Raw genomic sequence first — 11,025 nt, 5'->3', positions numbered from 1 at the left:
GTGTATCGACGTAGCCATGCGGGGTATGAGACTCGTAATTTACTTATTTTCCAGTATCCAGAGTAGTAGATATACGGACATGGAACTCTCACATGTTAGTCACGAAGGGGAGGAGGGCTTTAAAATTTGTTTTTCCAGCAACAGTAGTATTTCAAAGTTGTTATCTGAAGACCATCCGGACTGTATTCAATTTTCACCTTCTGTGCTGCAGAATACCTGATTTGATGGTACCGAAGGCATGAACAGTCCGGACGCAATGGTCTTTAAGATCAAGCAAGCACTCACTGATGTAAAGAGGATCATTGACGTAACCCCAGGAGAAGAAACCGAGAAGACGTGTGGGACCGTGGACTGTTCATCGTTCCACCCCGTATACTGTGGAGTAGTCCCATCCACACCACTCGGCACTTCCAGCTCCTAGAGTGGCGACTACTTCCCTGCTGAAGACAGACGCACGGTCGACAGTATGCAACCTTTGGGAAGGGGTTTTCTGTCCGTATGACTAGCTGCGCCGATGCTCTGATTACCATCTTTGGGAATACAGATGGTCCGTTAATGAGGTTATACACCAGTCCGCATCAGACATTCACATTAGAATATCCTAAGCGTATCCTCAGTCATTATTTAGATATTGTAAACTCAGCGTTTGGACGTCCTTTGTTAGTACACGACCCCGAAATGTGAGTTTTGACTTTATTAGAGCGCCGAATGAAAGATTTTCTGAAAAAAAATCTTTGTTCCTATAATGTGTTTCGACACGTTCTGTGTAAATTTATGTTGACGTGTGTGGTCTGTTGGCTGCAGATCGTGCGATTTCTGCATCCTTTATATATACAGGCTCAGCCCAGTTTCCTGGGTACAGAAACTTCCTGTTCCCTACTTTTACAACCTTTGTGTGTTGCTGGAACTGTCGTGTACTTGAGCAAACTCTTTGCATCAGAATGGGAACGAAATGACTCTGTAAACCACAACAGAATTTGGGCTTCCTCATAGAAGATCGCCATCTTAGTGACTTGTACGTTTCTGGCTCATTTACTCGTGCAGACGGGAAATAAACAAACTAGAAGATACACGTCAGATCCCTGAGCTACATGTGTTGGTTTCAGATCCGTATCTCTATTAGTTTTGAGTCTAGAAAAGAATTACACTACCAGCAGGGCATCGAGTTCTTTACAGCTTTGACGTGAAAAGATTGTTGGATACCAGACGGAACAGAGGAACGGAAGTTATATTTCTTGAATAAATTGCTTTAGTTAGCTTCGCAATTAACTTTCTGTTAGGTACTGTTTAGAGATGAGACAGAGAGTGACCTCTTGTACTATGTGTGATAGCCTTTCGCCTTGACCCTTTCGCAGCGATACTCTACCCTCAGCGCCAGCACTCCCTCCGTCTTCAAACGCTGGATATCGCGCATGTTAAAATGAAATTGGCCTACAGTTCTTTTTATCTTCGACCCAGCTGGTATTAATCACTGTACGGTGCTACTGGCGTGAATGAAACGACACAATGGCAGGCTGTATGGCAGCGAAATACGAGCAGCTGTGTGTTGGCGCTACTCTATCATTTACTCATAATCAGATAATCGGGACAAGGCCTCCACTGTCGCAATGCCTCCACTGACGAGAGAAAAAAGAGAGTAGTTGCGGGCACACGGGTCATTAATAAATGGAATATGTGCGAGCAAGAATTTGCGAACCGCCCTAGCCGGCCTCATGGGAGTCGTACCCAGTCGGGGAACTCCGGCAGTCTTCGGCGGCGGCCGCGTACCTTCGGTAGACGTCGGACGACGCCGCAAGCTTTCGGCGTCTCGGCGAACATGCGGCCGGCCGGCTGTCAGTCAGTGTCGCGATGGCTTGCGTGGCGTGCAGATCGTGCGCGGAACTGCGCCAGCAGGTGGCGGCGCGAGAGGCCGAGCTGGCGGCTCGTGAACGCCGGCTCGCAGCCCTCGAGCGGGAGCTGGACGCACGCGATGCCGAGTTGCGTCGTCTGCACAACGAGATCGACAAGTTCCGGCAGGTGGTGCCGCTGTCGCAGCCCCAGAGGCGCCAGCAGCGGCAAGCCATCAGTGCAGAACCGCCCCAGGGCGAGGAGATGCCCCCGCTCCCGCGGCCTGTGCCCAAGAGCCCCCGGTGAGTCACCATCCCACGAATCAGCCAGTCCGTCGCTCGCACATGCGCCTCTGCGGCAGTCTCCCGTTCTGGGAACCGAGGCGTGCTCGACAATTCTGTCGCAGCAAACACAGACAGGCTCGAAGAGCCTATGGTGCAACGACTGCGCTTGCTAAACAAAGGCATGACTCCTCAAAACGAATTGCGTTCACCGCGTAAGGGGAACAGCTAAAACGACTGCGATCGGCAATATCTACGTCCTCTCTTCAATAAATGCAAGACGAAGTCATTACTAGCGGAATTACACTCCGGCGTCCTCACATTCCTCGAACGACGGAGCTTTTTTGAGGGCCCGCTGTAGCTAGCCTCTCGTAGTGCGCCCAGTATCTACTGGTGTGTATGTACAACAACAGACGGCCGCAGTTGTAGCAGCCGGCTGGCGTGACGCGCCACTGGCCACGGGCGTGATCCGGTGCCGCTCCACTGCACTCTGCGCCATCGTGGCCAACACCGGGATCACCGCCGCCAAGCCGGCCGCTGGTAAACAACTGCACTCCTCACCCACGATAAACCCGCTGTCTCGACACGCTACGGCATTCACCGTTGGTAGGAAAGCGGCAGCGATTTCCTTAAAGGCTAACAGAGAAACTAATAATAGAGTGAGACTGCACCAAAAGTCTCCCGTTAGAATACAGTCCCCACGCGTCATCTGGCGGATGGGAAATTTATTCGTCCTAAGCGTCCAAGAGCGGACTGTGTTACTTGTGGAATCAAAAGCGACACGATGCGAAGGGTGCCCAGAAAATTAAATCCAATTAATGTACTGCCTGTTGTCCTTCGTCTCCGATCTCCAGCACCCATAAGCTCCTTCGGAATTTCCATCGATATTTATTTAATCATATTTCTAACGTTTCGGCAACATCACTGGATGGCATTGTCAAAGATACACCCTTCGTCGCAGGTGCCAGTCACCAGCTACGAAGAGTGAATCTTCGATAGTACCAGCCTTTTGTGCTGGGGAAACGCCAGGAAATTCATTAAACAGACGCCGGCCAAAGACCCCAAGGCGAAATCCAACAGATAATACGTCAAAAAGTGTCCAAGAAAGGCTAAACAATTTTTAATACAACTGTTGTTGAACATTGTAGGTTGTGTCAATTTTTAATCCAATTGTTAGAACATCTTTCAGGTATCTTTCTTGGACATATTATTTCCCAACGTCCTTCTTGTACAATTTTGTTTTTGGTCGAGCCCCACGTGTTGCAATGCTCGTCTTACGGTGAAGCAAAAGGCTATCATGTTAATAGAACACTATTTCTGAACTGCAACACATGCGCCTTTATTTACAAATACCTGCTTCTTGTTTGGTATCTTTTTGGGAGACCGTACTTTAAAAGTGAATAATGTCGCTAGTAATAATGCGCAAGAATTTTTGAGAATTTCATTGCAGTACAAGAAAGCCGTGTGTAGCCTTAGTCTCTGTCATGGAGTGTGGTACTAACAAGGAGCAAAAATTCTTCACTTGAATATGATATCGCAGAATGACAAGCATTACAGCTGCAGCGAGGGCATGAGCTCACCTAGCTGTCGGTACGACGTCCGCAGATCTTTTACCACTAGTTCATGTACATCAGCATCATTCCCGTCACTAAGTGATTTAGATACCCTGGACTGTCCCCGAAGCTGAAAATGCACAATGAATACTCTTAATACGCCATCAGTGTGGACACTATACCCCCACATTAAAGTCATTTGCTCAAAGTACTGATCCCCTTTTAAAACCTACAGAGAGTACTGTACCGGCAAAAGACTTCGTTTCCCTTCCTTTCCCCATTCTGGACTCCGTTGATACAAAACAGCCAACAGCTGAGACTAAATTGATACGAGTAAATGTGGACCGATCTAAGCATGCACACAAACAGCCTCTGGACCATCCACATTTATTCCAAATATTTTCTGACACCCTTGTTACTTTCAGGACTACCGTAGTACTTCCGCTTTCTCATTAATGACAAATATCCCTGCTCACAATCGTTGTAAGTTCGCCGTAACACGGCATTCACGTACGTACATTACGAAAACAGTCGGCCGTTCAGGGCAATTTCCTCATAAATTAAAGTTGCCTTTTTTCCTCTGAGCAATCAAACGTAGCAAAAAAGTTGGAAAATCATAAACACGAATACTGTAACTTCATTCCTGAGATACTCACACTGACTGAGCTAACCAGGCACAGCTTTACTTCTGCGAGTGCCTCTTTTCTGTGGGAACCCGAATATTGCTCCGAGTACCTGTGCACCATATCAGACGTACTAATATTCTACTGGTTGACATTCCATTCGTCTAGCCTGACGATCAGTTAATTCGTTCATCGACAGGAGCCTACCATTTGATGTGGAGCCACATTGCAAGATGTATCACTCCAAAACGTGTTACTTCATGTGTCATAGTCTTTCAGAGTGACGACTGACCCTCCCGGATAGCCGCGCGCGTTGGCACGTCACATTCGTGGTGGAGCGCCGTCTACTTATCGACGAGGGCCAGTGTGCCAACCAGCCTGGATGTGGTTTTTAAGCGTTTTCCCACATATGACTAGGTGAATACCGGTCTCGTACCCAGTCCCGCCCCAGTTACACGATTTGCACACGTTTCGAACACGTTCACACACTTCCACATGGGATAAAACTAACAAGAACTATTAGTACTACTACTACTACAATTACAAGAGCGGTAAGCTGTAAAACCACGCGGTAAGCTGTAAAACCTCTTCATCCTGTTAGGGGGATAAATGAAAGGGAGGAACCTTCAGTTTCGACAGAGAAGTCTAATCCCTCGACTGACTGACAGCAGTCCCACCGAATTAAAATCAATAATCTCCAAACTACTGTTTCCACATGGGATAAAGAGCTTCCCCTCGATTCCATCTTTTTTCGTCCTTAGCTGCACAGCGGGTGACCGGAATTCGGATCGGCATCGCCAGCAGCATTACGAAATCGTCCTGGAAAGTATTGCCCCCGACTTTTTATGTGAAAACTCGTACAGGTTTTTGAACATAACAAACTGTATTAACATTCTACATCTTTATTCTTCATGTCTACATATTTATTCCTCAATACAATGCATATTTCGGCGGATAAGACGACCTTCAGGTAAGAAGTATAAATGTTCGTCAAAGATATATGGTTTATGCTCGTCGTGTAAGATTATTCCCAAACTATTCAACGGTCTGCAAATTTAGTTTAGAACAGTGATCATCTGGATAATCATACGTTCGCTGATGTGGGTAATGACCGTGAATGTGAATGAAAGTGTCGTATTGGTTATTCATTTTTGCAGACACACCTGCTCTGTACTACTAAACATTTGGTACTGTTGCAATAAAGCAAAAGCCTCCTTCAGCATCATTAGGGTTTTGCCTATAGAAGCACGTGCCGAATAACAAATTTATATGAACAGCTATTGCAGTAGGTACTGGGAGATGAAGAAGCTTGCACAGGATAGAGTAGCATGGAGAGCTGCATCAAACCAGTCTCAGGATTGAAGACCACATCAATCAATCAATGAACAGCTAACAAGTATTGTTGTAGGTTGTGTTCTATGCTCAGAGAGTTGCACTGTAAATGTAATCGGTGAAAAATAAGCAATATTCAAATTACAAGTTAAAGAATTGAACAACTCTTCTACAGCAAGGGCTTTCTATATAACAGAGAAGATGGTAATAATAAATGCTTATGAAAAGATATTCTGTGAGGAGAGGAGTTGCTTGCTGGCCAGATTTAGAAAATAGCGTTGCAGAGTGGGTACAAGAATAGAGGCAGAATTGTTCAGAATTGTTATGTTGCTTCAAGAAATACGATTCGGGCTTATGCACTGAAGCGGGCACGAACAAATCCAGAGCAGGGCAAAGAATTTAAAGCCACAGTAGATTTGTGCAGTCGTTTCACGAGAAGAAGAAATCTGGTAATGTGGCATAAAACAAAAATTTCGCAGAAATTACCGAAAGATCTTGACCATAAAGTTACGAGTTTTCATAAGTTTGTTATTCGTATGAGGCAAATATACAACTTTCCACTATCTCGTATCAGAAACACGGATGAAACACCGATGAATTTTGACATGATAAACAACAGAACTCTGGGAACAAAAAGGTGTAAAAACTCTTGAAGTCCGAAGTGCAGGCCATGAAAAGACCAGGTTTACAGTAGTATTAACATGCACGAGAGACGGAACAAAGTTGAAACCTGTGGTCATTTTCAAGCGGAAAACCGATCCTAAAAGAAAATTTCCAAGGATTTTTTTTTTTTTCGGGAAAAGGGATAGATGGACGAGAATGGTGTAATATTGTCGATAAAAAATATGTGGCAGAGTCGACCAGATGCTCTACGAAATCAACCAAGTTTGCTCTTGTGGGATACGTTTCGCAGTCACATAACTGAGAATACCAAAAATTACATAGCATGAAGCAATATAAGATTGCTATTATACTGCGTGGTTTGACTTCGATGCAACAACCTTTAGACGGCCTTCTGAATAAACGATTCAAAGACCACATGCGTGAACAGTGGAACAATTGGATGATGTTGTTGTTGTTGTGGTCTTCAGTCCTGAGACTGGTTTGATGCAGCTCTCCATGCTACTCTATCCTGTGCAAGCTTCTTCATCTCCCAGTACCTACTGCAACCTACATCCTTCTGAATCTGCTTAGTAAATTCATCTCTTGGTCTCCCCCTACGATTTTTACCCTCCACACTGCCCTCCAATACTAAATTGGTGATCCCTTGATGAATTGGATGATACGTGGCGAAAAGTCGTATACGAAAGGCAAGAGGCTGTGATTTCGTGATCAAATCATGGGAGAAAAAGAGAGTGGAAACAGTGATAAAATCCTCCAAGATGTGTGAGATTTCTAATGCTATGGATAGCACTGAGGACGATTTGTTGTAGGACACTGATGACGAAGTGCAAATCGATTCATAAGGTGCAGAATGGGAGATTCTCAACAACAGAAGTGACCAACGGAAGTGACGATGTACTTGCGGAGCTGCTTTCCTTATTACATGATTGTTACGAGGATTTAGCAGCGTTTTAATTCATTAGTGAGTGATTTATTTTTAATGGTTTTAGTTTACGTAAATTTCAATGCATGTTTTATATCTGTCGTATAAGACTACCCCTATTTTGGGTGCCTTTTCTTATGTTTCAACTATCGTCTTATGTGCTGAAACATACGGTAGTCACCGTGGCGCCGAACCCATTTCTCCCGACGAGAGACCAGTTCGAGGATAACGTCACTACAGAATGACTTTGTTGACGGAGTCACAACCTCACCTCTGCTTGCACCGCGTCATCACTATCAAGGTGAAGTCCTCGAAGATGTTCTTTAATTTTAGGAACACCTTGAGGTTCGCACCACCGTTTCGTTTATTACGAGCACGAACAGTCCAACTTCGCACGTTATTGATGTCGATACAATCGTCACCCTGCACTTCATTACACTATGGACTTCAATTGGAGGCGCGTTTTCTGTGGTTAGAATCTCTCTTACAGCATTGTCACGCACCAACGTAGTTACGTTACACACACAATTCGGACCCCTCTAGCGGCAGAGGATGCAAATGTAGACATCAGAGGGTGCAAATATGTAGACATGACGAATAAAGACGTACAATATCAATAACGTTTGTTTTATTTAATAAGCCTTAATAGTCTTCACATAAAAAATTCGGCGGTATTACTTTTCAGCACTCCTTGATATGTATTAGTGGTGAGCTGTCTTGGCATTTCGTCGGCAGGAGTGGCCGAGCGGTTCTAGGCGCTTCAGTCCCATGCCTCGGGCAGGGATGTGTGTGATGTCCTTAGGTTAGTTAGGTTTAAGTAGTTCTAAGTTCTAGGGGATTGATGACCATAGATGTTAAGTCCCATAGTGCTCAGAGCCATTTGAACCAGTTCCTAAACGGGCACCGCAGCCACACCGTCCCGAAACCTGTCCTGTTTAAAAGGAGATGAAATGGCTCGTGGCCTGTTACAAGGTGTACTAGACCGTTAGTTGCACTGAAACGTTTAATTTTTAACCTTTTCCTTGTTCTTGTTGTACAATTAGTCTTCATCCCGCAGACTGATTTAATGCAGCTCTCCGTGCTGCTCTATCTTCCGCAAGATCCTTCTTCTGCGAATAACTGCTGCAACTTACGTCTTTCTGAATCTGCTCGCTGTGTTCATTGCTTGATCCCCCTCTCATTTCCCTCCAATACTAAACTCGTGATCCCTTGAAGTCTCAGAATGTGTCGTATCAACCGATCCCTTCTTTTAGTCAGGTACCACCATAAATTGCTTTTCTCCCCAGTTGCATTCAGTACCACCTCATTAGTTACGTGATCTACTCATCTTCTGTTCTCTTCTTGTTTAAACTATTTATCGTCCATATTTGACTTGCATACTCTGCTACCCTCCATGCAAACACTTTCAAACGTTCCAGGCAAATGCCGGGATGATTCCCTTGAAAGCCGGGATGGTTCCTTTGAAAGAGAACGGCCGACTGCCTCCCCCATATCCGATGAGACCGATGACCTCGCTGTTAGGTCTCTTTCCCCCAAACAACCCAACCCAACACTTTCAGAAAAAACCTACTAACGCTTAAATATATATTCAATATAAACAAATTTTTCTTCTTCTGAAACGCTTTTCTTGCCATTGCCGGTCTACATTTCGGCCACCGGCCCAAGTAGCAAAACTCATCTACTACTTTCAGTGTGTCGTTTCGTAGTCTAATTCCCTCAGCGTTACCTGATTTAATTCGACTACATTCCAGTACCCTTGTTTTTGCTTTTGTTGTTCATTTTATATCTTCCTTTCAAGACGCTGTCTATTCCGTTCAACTATCCTTCCAAGTCCTTTGCTGCCTCTAATTGAATTCTAATGTCATCGGCAAATCTGAAAGTTTTATTTATTCTCCCTGGAATTTAATTCATACACTCAATTTTTGTTTGATTTCCTTTGCTGCTTGCTCATTATCCAGATTGAGTAACTTCGGGGATAAGCTACAACCCACATTTGTGACAACTAAAAATTTGGAACATGTTTCATAGTAAGTGATAATGCTGTACATGTATACACTAAAGGACTACGTTTTCTACTTAGATGAATTTATTTTTGGATTTAATCAAGTGTAATCCCTGTGTGCTTACACAAAATTTAAGACACACTCAATAAATCGGCACCTGCGCTAATCAGACACCCCTAAGTGCAAGGAATGGCCGGATTAGCAAGAGCTTAGAATAGACACACAAAAACAGTACTACAAAATTTTCACATAAATGCATCAAATTTATTGACATGAATTAATCCTAGCCAAGTTCGTAACATTATCCATTTTCACCCCCAGCACGCTAAAGGTTCCATTCTCTGCCCTGGGTCTTCTTTTAACACGTCCACGCTCACTAATTCACAAAGAGCACTGATGACCTCGCTGTTTAGCGCCTTAAAACACGAACCAATATCATTCTAATCGGCAACACTCGCCAAGAAAAATAGGAAAGTACCTGAGCAGAATCAGACGCGCGCACACGGTTACGGACTTTGGAATGCTTGGTCAGCTTTCCGTACCGGGAAAGTAACCTCGTTGACCACGAAGGATCACTAATTCCAGACTTCCGAAATGATAACCACAAACTCCGCACCAGAAGGCCCACGACGTGCCACCTCAGCCCCACAAGAGCTGCAGTCAGAATTCTCGATTTCTTGCGATCCAAATCACTGCACGAAATTATTATATATTTAGTCTCTTCAGGATCAGTATGTAGGCATAATCATTGATCATTTCCTGCTCCCTCTACTACATCTTCCGCAACGTTAAGAAGTTTCGTGTGTTCTTTTAAAATAGCTGTTGATAAACATAGGTCGTCACGGGAATTATTCGCCCTTGACATGAGCCTGTTCGAGGATTACACCCATGACCTACATGCTGAAGAAAGTCTCTCTCCCACGGAACAATAGCCCCAGCAAGAGCTCACCGGCACGGCTAGGGAATGAGATGTTAACGCTATACAGCAGCAGTAAAAGTGGAAATAAAAGGTTTTCTTCATCTCCTTGAGTTGGCTGTTACTGGCAAAGCGGAGCTATGGCCTCATCTTTACAGATTCCTCTGGTACTAAAGACGGGACGCAGGCAATATTACACTAAGCGCATCTTCACCTCTAGCTAGACTTTTTTTTATTTATCTGGATACCAGAAGCAGTCTACATGGCAAATGTATGAGGCTAGTGGTTAGGATGCTACAACATTGCTTTCCTGATTCCTAAAACGAAATTACAACCGTCTCGTGACGTCCTTGGCCGGCTGGGGCACTTTTCGTGTGTATGTCAAGACAAATCTGGAAGACGCCACAAGTGCAGCAATTCCCATCTGCACAAATATTTCCTAACACTCGACTTGATATTTAGGCACTGAGTTGTGCTATACAGAATCGCTGGAATAGATACTCAATTCATGTTTTGAGTACACAAATTTGATTTGTATTATTGAATAAGAATATCTAGCGCACTGCAGATATTACGTATCTATTATACGTTGAGGCAACGGCCTTGCCGCAGTGAATACACCGGTTCCCGTGAGATCACCGAAGTTAAGCGCTGTCGGGCGTGGCCGGCACTTGGATGGGTGACCATCCAGGCCGCCATGCATTGTTGCCATTTTTCGGAGTGCACTCAGCCTCGTGATGCCAATTGAGGAACTACTCGACCGAATGTTAGCGGCTTCGGTCAAGAATACCATCATAACGACCGGGAGAGCGGTGTGCTGACCACACGCCCCTCCTATCTGCATCCTCAATGATGATGACACGGCGGTCGGATGGTCCCGGTAGGCCACTCGTGGCCTGAAGACGGAGTGCTTTAATTATACGTTGTGTGGCACTCACTGGCGG

The 11,025-nt window shown here is 44.8% G+C and overlaps 1 pseudogene; it reads left to right on the top strand.

Annotated features, from left to right (window-relative positions):
- Positions 1–10,674: 10,674 nt before the first annotated feature.
- LOC126163611 (5S ribosomal RNA) lies at positions 10,675–10,792 on the top strand (annotated as a pseudogene).
- The last annotated feature ends 233 nt before the right edge of the window (positions 10,793–11,025 follow it).

This window comes from Schistocerca cancellata, chromosome 2 (assembly GCF_023864275.1).
Source record: "Schistocerca cancellata isolate TAMUIC-IGC-003103 chromosome 2, iqSchCanc2.1, whole genome shotgun sequence".
In the NCBI taxonomy this organism is placed as follows: domain Eukaryota; kingdom Metazoa; phylum Arthropoda; class Insecta; order Orthoptera; family Acrididae; genus Schistocerca; species Schistocerca cancellata.
This window is presented reverse-complemented; position numbering and strand designations above follow the sequence as displayed.